Below are 13,307 nucleotides of genomic sequence, written 5' to 3'. Positions count from 1 at the left end.
AAATACGATCAATATGAGCTAAAGAATGAATCCCACAAGGAAAATACCAAATTATGGGACCAAATCCCGAAATTCACTCAAACCCGGCCCCCGAGCCAACGTCTCGAAATCCAAAAAAAATCACAAAACCTGAAAGCCCATTCACTCATGAGTCTACCCATACTAAATTTATAAAAATCCGACATCATTTGGTCCCTCAAATCCTCAAATTACACTCTCCAAAATCCCAAGCCCTAACCCTCTATTTCACTTTAAAGATCCTACTAATTAGGTGAGTATCAATGGGAAAACACCATAGCTAAGGATAATTAGGCTCAAGGAACTTACCTTAGTGATAACCCTCGAATTTCCTTCCAAAAGCTCCAAAGTCCGCGTTCCAAATTGTGAAAATGAGGAAAAATCTCGAAGTCCTCTTTTTATACTTCTGCCCAGCGAAACCGCACCTGCGGTCCCTTATCCGCACCTGCGGAGCCGCTTCTGCGGTTGGGAACTCCGCTTATATGAAAACTCACTTAACGCACTGGCCCCGCACCTGCATCCCAGGTGTCTCACCTACGGATGCACACCTGCGCATTTGCCTCCACTTCTGCGGAAATAACCAAACTCCTCACTTCCGCATCTGCGACTCAGCCTCGCATCTGCGGGCTCGCAGATGCGACCACTTCTACGCACCTGCAGTTCCAGCCCAGGTCCTTCATGTCCGCATCTGCAGCTTACCAAGTGCACCAGCGACCTCGCACTTGTGGCTCCCCCTCCGCAGGTGCGGAAATACCAGTAGCAGCAGCTTCATCTGCATTTTTCCAACTTCAAATAATCCGTTAACTACTCGGAATCACCCCGATCCCCTCGGGACCTCAACCAACCATACAAACAAGTCATATAACAACATACAAACTTAGTCGAGCTTTTGAATCACTCAAAACAACATCAAAATACCAAATTACCTTCGGATTCAAGCCTAAGAACTTCTAAACTTGTGAATTCCACAAACGACGTCGAAATCTACCAAACCACGTCCGAATGACCTCAAATTTTACATACACGTCATAAATGACATCACGAACCTACTCCAATTTCCTAAAATCCATTCCGACCCCGATATCAAATTTTCCACTGCCGACTAAAATCGCCAAATTTCCAACTTTTGCCAATTCAGGCCTAATTCCACTACGGACCTCCAAATCACATTCCGGATGCGCTCCTAAGTCCAAAATAACCTAACGAAGCTAATGTAACCATCAGAATTAAATTCTGAGATTGTTTACATATTTGTCAACATCCGGTTGCCTTTTCTAACTTAAGCTTCTAAATAAGAGACTAAGTGTCTCAATCCACTCCGAAACCACTCCGGACCCGAACCAACTAACCCGGTATATCATAACATAGCTGAAAAGCAAAAAAAGGAAGCAGAAATGGGAAAAACTAGGCTATAACTCTCGCAACGACCGGCCGGGTCGTTACATCCTCCCCCTCTTAAACAACCATTCGTCATCTAACGGGTCTGGAAACATACCTAGAGTCTCAAATAGGTGTGGATATCTGCTCCACATCTCCCGCTCGGTCTCCCAGGTGGCCTCCTCCACAGGCTGACCTCTCCACTGCACCTTCACCGAAGCTATGTCCTTTGACCTCAACTTCCGAACCTGCCGATCCAAAATGTCCACCGGCTCCACATCATAAGTCATATCACCCTTCAACTGAACCATGCTGACGTCTAAAACATGGGATGGATCGCTAACATACTTCCGGAGCATGGAAACATGAAACACTGGATGCACACTCGATAAGCTGGGTGGAAAGGCAAGCTTATAAGCCACCTTCCCTATCCTCTGAAGCACCTCAAAAGGCCCAATGAACCGGGGGCTCAACTTGCCCCTCTTCCCAAACCTCGTAACAACCTTCATGGGTGATACCTTTAGCAAAACCTTCTCCCAAACCATAAACAACACATCACAGACCTTCCTGTCTGCATAGCTCTTTTGCCTAGACTGCGCCGTGTGAAGCCGCTCCTGAATCAATTTCGCCTTATCTAATGCATCCTGGGCCAAGTCTGTGCCCAAGAGCCTAGCCTCACCCGGCTCAAACCATCCTACCGGAGATCTACACCTCCTCCCATATAAAGCCTCGTACGGAGCCATCTCAATACTTAAATGGTAACTGTTGTTATATGCAAACTCCGCGAGCGGCAAGAACTGGTCCCATGAAACCCCAAAGTCAATGACACTAGAGCGCAAAATGTCCTTCAATATCTGAATAGTGCGCTCGGACTGCCCGTCCGTCTGAGGGTGAAAAGTTATGCTCAACTCAACCTGAGTACCCAACTCTCGCTGCACGACCCTCCAAAACTGTGATGTAAACCGAGTACCCCTATCTGAAATGATATAAACTGGAACACCATGCAGGCGAACAACCTCTCGGATATAAATCTCGGCCAACCTCTCTGAAGTGTAGGTAGTACCAACTGGAATAAAGTGCGCAGACTTGGTCAGCCGATCCACAATCACCCAAATAGCATCAAACTTCCTCGAAATCCGTGGGAGCCCAACTACGAAGTCCATGGTGATTCGCTCCCACTTCCACTCTAGGATCTCTAACCTCTGAAGCAAGCCACCCGGTCTGTGATGTTCATACTTAACCTGCTAATAGTTGAGACACCGAGCCACAAACCCAACCATATCCTTCTTCACCCGCCTTCACCAATAGTGCTGCCTCAAATCCTGGTACATCTTCGCGACACCCAGATGGATGGAATATCGCGAGCTGTGGGCCTCCTCAAGAATCAACTCCCTGAGCCCATCTACATTAGGCACACATATCCGGCCCTGCATCCTTAACACGCTGTCATCACCAGTGGTCACATCCCTAGCATCACCTCGCTAAACCCTATCCTGAAGAACAAGCAGGTGGGGGTCATCATACTGACGCTCCCTGATATGGTCATAAAGAGAAGACCTGGAGACCACATAAGCCAATACCCGACTCGGCTCCGAAATATCCAATTTGACTAGATGGCCCGCTAAGGCCTGAACATCCAATGCCAAGGGTCTCTCTACTGCTGGGAGATATGCTAAACTCTCCGCCCGCAACTCAAAGCATCAGTCACCACATTGGCCTTCCCTAGATGGTATAAAATAGTGATATCGTAGTCCTTAAGAAGCTCTAACCATATCCGCTAACATAAATTAAGATCCTTCTGCTTCAACAGATACTACAAACTCCAGTGATCAATATAGATCTCATAATGAAGCCCATACAAATAATGACGCCAAATCTTTAAGGCATGAACAATGGCTGCTAACTCAAGATTATGGATAGGATAGTTCTTCTCATGGGTCTTCAACTGGCGCGAGGCATAGGCAATAACCCTACCCTCCTGCATCAGAACACATCCAATAACTACCCTCGAGGCATCACAATACACGGTGTAAGAACCTGAAGCTGATGGCAGAACTAACACTGGAGTTATGGTTAAAGCAGTCTTTTGGGTCAATTTGGTCAAGGGCGATGGAGCACCCTACCCTCCTCACACTCATCCGACCACCTGAATGGAGCACCCTTTTGGGTCAATTTGGTCAAGGGCGATGCAATAGACGAGAAACCCTGAACGAACTGACGATAATAACCAGCCAAACCAAGAAAGATCTGAATCTCTGTAATTAAGGACGGTCTGGGCCAACTCTAAACCATCTCTATCTTCTTCGGATCCACCGGAATACCCTCACTGGACACCACGTGCCCCAAGAATGCTATGGAACCGATCCAGAACTCACACTTGGAAAATTTTGCATAAAGCTTCTCCTCCCTCAATCTCTGTAATATAATCCTCAAGTGTTGGGCATGCTCTTCCTGGCTATGAGAGTACACTAGGATGTCATCAATGAATACAATAACGAATGAGTCCAAATAGGGCTGGAATACACTGTTCATCAAATGCATGAACGATGTTGAGGCATTGGTTAGCCCAAAAGACATCACCAAGAACTCATAATGGCCATATCGGGTCCTGAAAGCTGTCTTAAGAATGTCCGAATCCCGAATCTTCAGCTTGTGATAACCGAACCTCAAATCAATCTTGGAGAACACCCTCGCTCCCAAAAGCTGGTCAAATAAATCATCAATACGAAGCAAAGGATACTTGTTCTTGATTGTGACCTTGTTCAACTGCATGTAATCAATACACATCCTCATGGAACCATCCTTCTTATTTACAAATAGAACCGGTGCACCCCAAGGTGATACACTAGGCCGAATAAACCCCTTATCAAGGAGTTCTTGAAGATGTTCCTTCAATTCCTTCAACTCCGCCGGTGTCATACGATACGGTAGAATAGAAATGGGCTGAGTGTCCGGCACCAAATCAATACCGAAGTCAATATCCCTGTCAGGCGGCATGCCTAGCAGGTCTGCAGGAAACACATCTGGGAAATCACGCACCACCAGAACTGAATCAATGGCAGAAGTCTCTGTACTAACATCCCTCACAAAAGCCAAATAGGATAGACAACCCTTCTCAACCATACGCTGAGCCTTCAAGTATAAAATCACCCTACTAGGTACATAGTCTATAGAACCACTCCACTCAACCCTCGAAAATCTCGACACCGCCAACGTCACGGTCTTGGCGTGACAATCTAGAATAGCATGACATGGAGATAACCAATCCATACCCAATATCACATCAAAGTCAACCATGCTGAGCAGCAAAAGGTCCAATTGGGTCTCCAGATCCCCAATAGTCACACATAATCGATATACACGGTCCACAACAATAGTATCGCCCACAAGAGTAGATACATGAATAGATGAAACTAAAGGCTCACGGAGCATATCCAGAAAATGGGTGAAATACGAGAAAACATACGAATACGTGGAACCAGGGTCAAATAATACAGAGGCATCTCTGTGATAAACTGAGACAATACCTGTAATCACAGCATCTGAAGCAATAGCATCTGGTCTGGCAGTCAGGGCATAGAAACGGGCCTAGCCACCCCCTGATCTGCCTCCCCCTCTCGGGTGACCCCTAGTTGGCTGAGCTCCACCCCTAGTTGGCTGGGCGGGCGGTGGAGGAATTGGTGATGGTGTCATCGATCGAGTACTCCGCTATGGAGTCCCACCCAATAGCCTAGGGCAATCTCTCATAATGTGACCAAAATCTCCGCACTCGAAACAACCCCTCCTCTGACGAAACTACTGCTCTTGATGCCCAAAAGAACTACCCGAGCGAGTGGGGCATGAAGAGAACTCTACGCTGGTAGTGCATTGAATGATGACTGGCCCTGCTGATGATTGTGAGAACTATGGCCAGATGATGCACCACGGTGAAATGGCCGAGCTGACTGAGCCTGTCTGAAATGACGACCTCTACCATGCTGGAACTGACCCCCAGAAGGAGCACCGTTGAATCCACCCTGACCACGAGGCCTCTTGGCCTCCCTCTCAACCCTCTCCTGACTACGAACCATCTCAATCTACCGAGCAATGTCGACAACCTCATAAAAGGTATCACCAGACACCCTCTCTCTGTTCATACGCAACCGTAGCTGAAAAGTGAGACCATCTATAAACCTCATGATCCTCTCCCTGTTTGTGGGAACCAACCAGATAGCATGACGGTCCAACTCCGAGAACCACATCTCATACTGCGTCACAGACATATCACCCTGGCGAAGTTGTTCAAATTGTCTGCGCAGCTCCTCTCTGCAGGACTGAGGCATGAACTTCTCCAAAACGACTACGAAGAACTGCTGCCAAGTAAGGGGTGCTGCGCCAACAGGCCTACGCCTCTCGTAAGTCTCCCACCATCTAAGTACAACCCCGAAAAACTGAAAAGTAGTGAATGAGACTCCACAAGTCTCTAGAATACCAGTTGTACGGAGAATCCTCTGACACCTGTTCAAGAAGTCCTGGGTATCCTCTCTCTCTCTGTGCCACTGAAAGGTGGAGGTTGGAGTCTCCCAAACCTTTCCAACCTATTGTTGATCATCCTCAGGCATAGCAGGAACCACATAGTCCTGAGCAGCTATAATCGGCTGGGCTGGTGGTGCCTCCATCATCTGGAGTCCATGAACAACCTGCTCGGGTGTGCGAGCGACGGGAGTCTGAGTGCCTTCCCCGGCCTGAGAAGTGGCTTAGGCCGTCGAGATAGAGATCGCCTGAGCAAGGCCGGTACACACTGTCAGAATCTGAGCTAGGGCCTCCTGGAGGCCTGTAATCACAATTGGCACAGGTGGTGCCGGAGCTGGTGCATCAACAACTGGAATCTGGTCTTGATGTGGGGCAACTGGTGGATCTGCAGGTACTACCCCAGCTGTTGTACGGGCTGCACCTCTGCCCCTACCACGGCCTCTACCACGGCCTCGGCCTCTTGCGGCCCTGGCTGGTGGTACTGATGGCTGGCCCTCGTGACCGGTAGCACGAGTTCTCACCATCTGTGAGAGAATGAAAAAATAGGTGTTTAGTTACTAGAATAGACATATTCGCACGACAAGAATCCAAGAATGTGAAATTTTCCTAAGGGTTCTGCAGACGTCTCCGTACCGATCTACAAGACTCTACTAAACCCGCTCATGATTAGTGAGACCTATGTAACCTAGTCTCTGATACCAACTTGTCACGACCCAAAACCTAACCCATCGTGATGGCGCCTATCGTGGTACTAGGCAAGCCGACCTTTCCAAAACACTTTCAAAATTTAACAGAAGTGAATTAAAACATTTAAAATAACCAGAGTTTCTCATAAATACGGGATAACTCCCAAAAAACATAAGTACGGAAAAATAGACCGACATCGAGGTGTCACTAAGTCTTGAGCATCTAGAGAACCAAACTAATACAACTAGTGTCTAAGTATCAATACAAGACAGAAAGAAATATAGTAGGAGAGACAAGGTCCTACGGACGCCGGCAGCTACCTCGTAGTCTCCGGTACTCGATCACGCCCGAACTCAACGACCTCCATGATCAAACACACCTGGATCTGCACATGAAGTGCAAGGTGTAACATGAGTACAACCAACTCAGCAAGTAACAGAAATAAATAAGGAACTGAGAAGCAGTGACGAGCTTTACAATACAGTTCATTTCAAAAGTTTTCAGTAAAGAGTGAACATGCTTTCAAACCCTATGGTATAAGTCATATCAGTTCACACTCATGTAAAACAGATATGAATCTTCCAGAAATTTCACAACAACAATAGATAACAACTAAGTGCAACAATAAATAAAAGCAAGTACAACCTCTCAAGGCAGCAGTCACTCAACCCATCTCAACAGCTCACACTTTCGGCTCTCAACCCTCAATACACACTCTCAATAGGTATCTGCGCTCACTGGGGTGTTCAGACTCATGAGGGGCTCCTATAACCCAAGCGCTATAATCTGCACGAACAACTCACGTGCTATAGTATAATATAAGGATCCGCACGGACAACTCACGTGCTATAGTATAATATCTCACAAACAGGCCCTCGACCTTACTTGGTCATGAACCTCTCTAGTCTCATAACTCTCAATAAATAAAGGGAAAACAGCCCAAATCAAAGTGTTACAGTATATCATACGGGAAAATAATAGAGGCTAAGGTAAACATGTACAAGAATCACTATGACTGAATATAACTACCATGAGCAGGAATATAGCCTAAGCATGATTTCTAACATGAAAAGCAGTCAAGTTCGAGTAGACATGAAGTCTCAATACCTCACGGTGTACATCCACACGCCCGTCACCTAGCATGGGTGCCACCTCCAAACAGTCACATTATATCAAACTCCGGGTTTCATACCCTCAAGACCAGATTTAAAACTGTTACTTACCTCGACAGCGTAGAACTCCTACTCCGAAATGTCCTTTCCTCTCGAACCGGCCTCCAAATGACCCGAATCTAGCCACAAGAAATAAAATACGATCAATATGAGCTAAAGAATGAATCCCACAAGGAAAATACCAAATTATGGGCCAAATCCCGAAATTCACTCAAACTCGGCCCCCGGGCCCCGTCTCGAAATCCGACAAAAATCACAAAACCCGAAAGCTCATTCACTCACGAGTCTACCCATACTAAATTTATCAAAATCCAACATCATTTGGTCCCTCAAATCCTCAAATTACAGTCTCTAAAATCCCAAGCCCTAACCCCCTATTTCACTTTTAAAATCCTACTAATTAGGTGAGAATCAACAGTAAAACACCATAGCTAAGGATAATTAGGCTCAAGGAACTTACCTCAGTGATAACCCTCGAATTTCCTTCCAAAAATCACTCTAAAAGCTCCAAAGTCTGTGTTCCAAATTGTGAAAATGAGGAAAAATCTCGAAGTCCTCTTTTTATACTTTTGCCTAGCAAAACCACACCCGCGGTCCCTTATTCGCACCTGCGGAAACTCACTTAACGCACTGGCCCCACACCTGTGTCCCAGGTGTCGCACCTACGAACACGCACCTGCGCATTTCCCTCCGCTTCTGCGGAAACAGCCAAACTCCTCACTTCCGCATCTGCGACTCAGCCTCGCATCTGCGGGCTCGCAGATGCAACCACTTCTACGCACCTACGGTTCCAGCCCAGGTCCTCCATGCCCGCATCTGCGGCTTACCAAGTGCACCATTGACCTCGCACCTGCGGCTCCCCCTCCGTAAATGCGGAAAGACCAGTAGCAGTAGCTTCAGCTGTATTTTTCCAACTTCAAACAATCTGTTAACCACCCGGAATCACCCCGAGCCCCTCGGAACCTCAATCAACCATACCAACAAGTCATATAACAATATAAAAACTTAGTCGAGCCTTCAAATCACTCAAAACTAGATCAAAACACCAAATTACCTTCGGATTCAAGCCTAAGAACATCGAAACTTCTGAATTCCACAAATGACGCCGAAACCTACGAAACCACGTACGAATGACCTCAAATTTTACACACACGTCACAAATGACACCACGAACCTACTCCAATTTCCGAAAATCCATTCCGACCCCGATATCTATTTTCCCACTACCGACCGAAATCGCCAAATTTCTAGCTTTTGCCAATTCAAGCTTAATTCCACTACGGACCTCGAAATCACATTCCGGATACGCTCATAAGTCCAAATTCACCTAACGAAGCTAATGAAACCATCAGAATTAAATTCCGAGATCATTTACATATAAGTCAACATCTTGTTGCCTTTTCTAACTTAAGCTTCTAAATAAGAGACTAAGTGTCTCAATCCACCCCGAAATTACTCCGGACCCAAACCAACTAGCCTAGTATATCATAACATAGCTGAAAAGCACAAAAGGAAGCAGAAATGGGGAAAATGGAGCTATAACTCTCGAGACGATCGGCCGGGTTGTTACAGAAGGATGGATATGTGGAATGTGTAAATGTATTGCAAGGAATAGGGTCTTACACTTATGAACCCCGCAAATTGTCCTTGGATCTTAAAAATAGGAAGACTCTTCCAACAAATCCCTCAATCGAAGAGCCTCACACTTTGGAGTTAAAGCCATTGCCTCCACATCTCAAGTATGAATTCCTTGGCCCTTGTTCTACTTTACTGGTTATTCTTTCCTCTTGTTTGACTAACGTGCAAGTAGACTCCATATTGGCGGTGCTACAAAAGAGGAAGAAAGATATCGGATGGACATTGGCGGATATTCGGGGTATAAGCCCTGCCTTTTGCATGCACAAGATTATTTTGGAGGAGGATGTCAAACCCTCCGTTGAACATCAAAGAAGACTAAATGAAGCAATGCAAGAGGAGGTCAAAAAGGAGATCATAAAGTAGTTGGATGTCGGGGTTGTTTACCCCATTTTCGATAGTTCGTGGACCTCTCCGGTGCAATGTATCCCAAAAAATGGGGCATGACGGTGGTCACCAATGATAAGAACGAGTTGATTCTTACAAAAATGGTGACCGAGTGGAGAGTGTGTATGGACTATCGCAAGCTCAATAAAGTCACAAGGAAGGATCATTTCCCACTTCCCTTCCTTAATCAAATGCTTGATAGGTTGGCCGGCCGTGCTTTCTATTATTTCCTTGATGGATATTCAAATTTTTATTGCTCCAAAGGATCAAGAGATGACTAATTTCACATGTCCCTATGGTGCTTTTGCATTCTCGCAGATGCCATTTGGTTTATGCAATGCATCGGTGACTTTTTAACGGTGTGTGATGGCTATCTTCACAGACATAGTGAAGGATTTCCTTGAGGTCTTCATGGATATCTTTTCTGTGGTCGGGAATTCTTTTGATGATTGCTTGAAAAATTTGGATAAGGTCTTGGAAAGATGTGAAGAGACGAGCTTGGTACTCATTTGGGAGAAATGTCACTTTATGGTTGAGGAAGGCATTGTCCTTGGCCACAAAATTTTAAAGAATGGTATTGAGGTTGACAAGGCCAAAATAGAGGTGATTTCTAAACTTCCACCCCCAACATCCGTAAAGGGAGTGAGGAGTTTCTTGGGTCATACGGGGTTCTACCGCCGTTTCATCAAGGATTTTTCCAAAGTGGTGAACCTCTTGTGTAAACTATTGGAGAAAGATGCCAAATTCCATTTCAACGAGGATTGCATGAAGGCATTTGAATTTCTCAAGTCCAAATTGACAACTACTCATATTATCACCGCACCGGATTGGAGCTTGCCTTTTGAGCTCATGTGTGACGCAAGTGATGTGGCAGTCGGAGCAGTTTTGGGACAATGTATCAACAAAATCATCCATCCGGTCTACTATGCTAGTAAGACCATGAATGATGCCCAAGTCAATTACACTGTGACCGAAAAATAGCTCCTTGCTATTATTTTTGCTATAGAGAAGTTATGTCCGTACTTGATGGGTACAAAGGTGATTGTCCACATGGATCATGCGGCGTTTCGGTACCTAATGATCAAGAAAGATTCAAAGGCGCGGTTAATGAGATGGGTGCATTTATTGCAAGAGTTCTATCTAGAAATCCAAGACGGCAAAGGCAGTGAAAACTAAGTGGCGGACCACTTGTCTCGCTTAGAGGAGGAGGGGAGGCCACATGACGACCTTGAAATCAATGACTCCTTCCCCCACGAGCAACTTTTAGCCATTTCAATGACCAAGATGCCATGGTTCGCCGACTTAGCAAATTATCTTGTGAGTGGTATTGTACCAAATGAGTTCTCTTCAAACCAAAGGAAGAAACTCAAACGGGATTGCCTTGACTACTATTGGGATGAACCGTACCTCTTCTGAATTTATACTGATGGTGTGATTTGAAGATGTGTGCCGGAGGAGGAATAAGTGGAAATTCTTGATGCTTGCTACTCTTCACCATATGGTGGTCACCATGGTGGAGCGAGAACGGCGACGAAAGTGTTGAGTTATGGATTCTATTGGCCTACTCTCTATAAGGACGCAAGTGATCTAGTCAAGCGTTGTGATGAATGTCAAAGGGCCGGTGGGATTTCTAAGAAAAATGAGATGCCCCTCACCACCATCTTGGAAATTGATATTTTTAATGTGTGGAGTATTGATTTCATGGGACCGTTCGTAAAATCTTGTGGGAACACCTACATTTTGGTAGCTGTGGATTATGTGTCAAAATGGGTTGAGGCCGTTGTTGAACCCAACAACGAAGGTAGAAGTGTGGTGGCATTTTTGAAAAAGAACATCTTCACAAGGTTTGGTACTCCAAGGGCCATTATAAGTGATGGGGGATCGCACTTTTGCAACAAAGCTTTTGATACCTTATTCACCAAGTATGGTGTCACTCACAAAGTCACGACCCCCTATCACCCTCAAGCAAGTGGACAACTGGAAGTCTCCAACCGGGAGATCAAGAGTATTTTGTCAAAGACAGTGAATGCCAACCGGACGAATTGGTCGAAGAAACTTGATGATGCTATATGGGCCTGTAGGACTGCTTATAAAACACCGATTGGGATGTCTCCATACCGGTTGATGTTCGAGAAAGCTTGTCACCTTCCGGTGGAACTTGAGCACAAGGCTACGTGGTCATTGAAGAAGCTAAATCTTGAGTGGGATGTCGCCGCCAACTTAAGGGTGGCACAATTGAATGAGCTTGATAAATTCCGGTACCATGCATATACAAGTTCTTCCTTATACAAGGAGAAGATGAAGTACCTCCATGACAAGTACATTAAGAACAAGGAGTTCAAAGAAGGTGATCTTGTGTTATTGTTCAATTTTCGGTTACGGATGTTTTTGGGAAAGTTGAAGTCTAAATGGAGTGGCCCGTTTGAGGTTGTGATGAAGTGTTTAGAGTTAAATTAATCATCATGTGTGCTTAAAATTGTGTGGGTAACTTCCTAGTTGCTAATTGGGGGATGGATAAACTGTGTATCGTGTCTAAATTGCCACTACCATGTCTAAATTGTGCTAAATTGAAAAGCCCTAAGTTCACTGCCGTTGGTGTTTAAATTGTACGGCCACACAAGAAATTGTGCGGTCCGCAGATCCTTAGGCGAGGGCAAAGTATGTGCATTGATTGTGCGGACCACACTCAAAATTGTGTGGTCCGTAGAAGCTGAACTGCGGCCGCAGATCAAAACTTCAGAGATTTGGTATTTCTGGGTCTTGAATTGTGCGGTCGCACTCAGAATTGTGCGGCCGCACTTCCAAAATTGTGCGATCCGCACAAGCCATTCTGCGGCCGCACTCAGAATTGTGCGGACTGCACTTCCCCCTCCTGTCCACTGTTTTGTCTGCAACTATTTTATAGTCTATGTTTGAACTTTAACTAACTCATGTTGCTATGTATTGCAGAAAATGGTTAGATCAAGAAGATGTGGTGCTACTTCCAAAGGGAGGGGTGAACCCTCTCAAGGCCGAGGCAGGGGTACCCTACCACTTTCCGTACAAAGAGTGTTATATAAAAAGGCAACTGCAGAGCGAGGTAGAGCTATAGAGCCCTCTGAGTCAAGTTCAAATGCCCCATCTAGGAAAGCATCGGAGGGCGACTCAGAGCAAAGGCAACCTGCTGTGCAATCACAGCCACAGCTTCCCCAGACAGATATTGACTGAGAGATGAGCCTGCCTCTTCTGAGAGTACTTCTGAGGGATCATAAGGGAACAGAAAGGCTTCTGAGCCCTCATCTACTCATGCCCCGCCACACCAGTCACAGTTGGTGATGATGATCATATTTTAGATGACGGACGAGGGGGGGTGACACCAGAGTTGCAAGCCTGGAGAGGTCAAAGAAGAAAGAAGTTTGGGAAGATAGGTTTGCGAGCCTGACTGCATTCAATAGGTTCTGAGAGTGGTGGCCCCAGAGATCGCTCACACTTGAGCGTTAGTTCCTGTTGAAAGACTTGGATAGGTACAATCCAAATATG

Source organism: Nicotiana tomentosiformis, chromosome 3 (assembly GCF_000390325.3).
Source record: "Nicotiana tomentosiformis chromosome 3, ASM39032v3, whole genome shotgun sequence".
In the NCBI taxonomy this organism is placed as follows: Eukaryota; Viridiplantae; Streptophyta; class Magnoliopsida; order Solanales; family Solanaceae; genus Nicotiana; species Nicotiana tomentosiformis.
The sequence above is the reverse complement of the archived record's forward strand: the minus strand, read 5'-3'. Positions refer to the sequence as shown.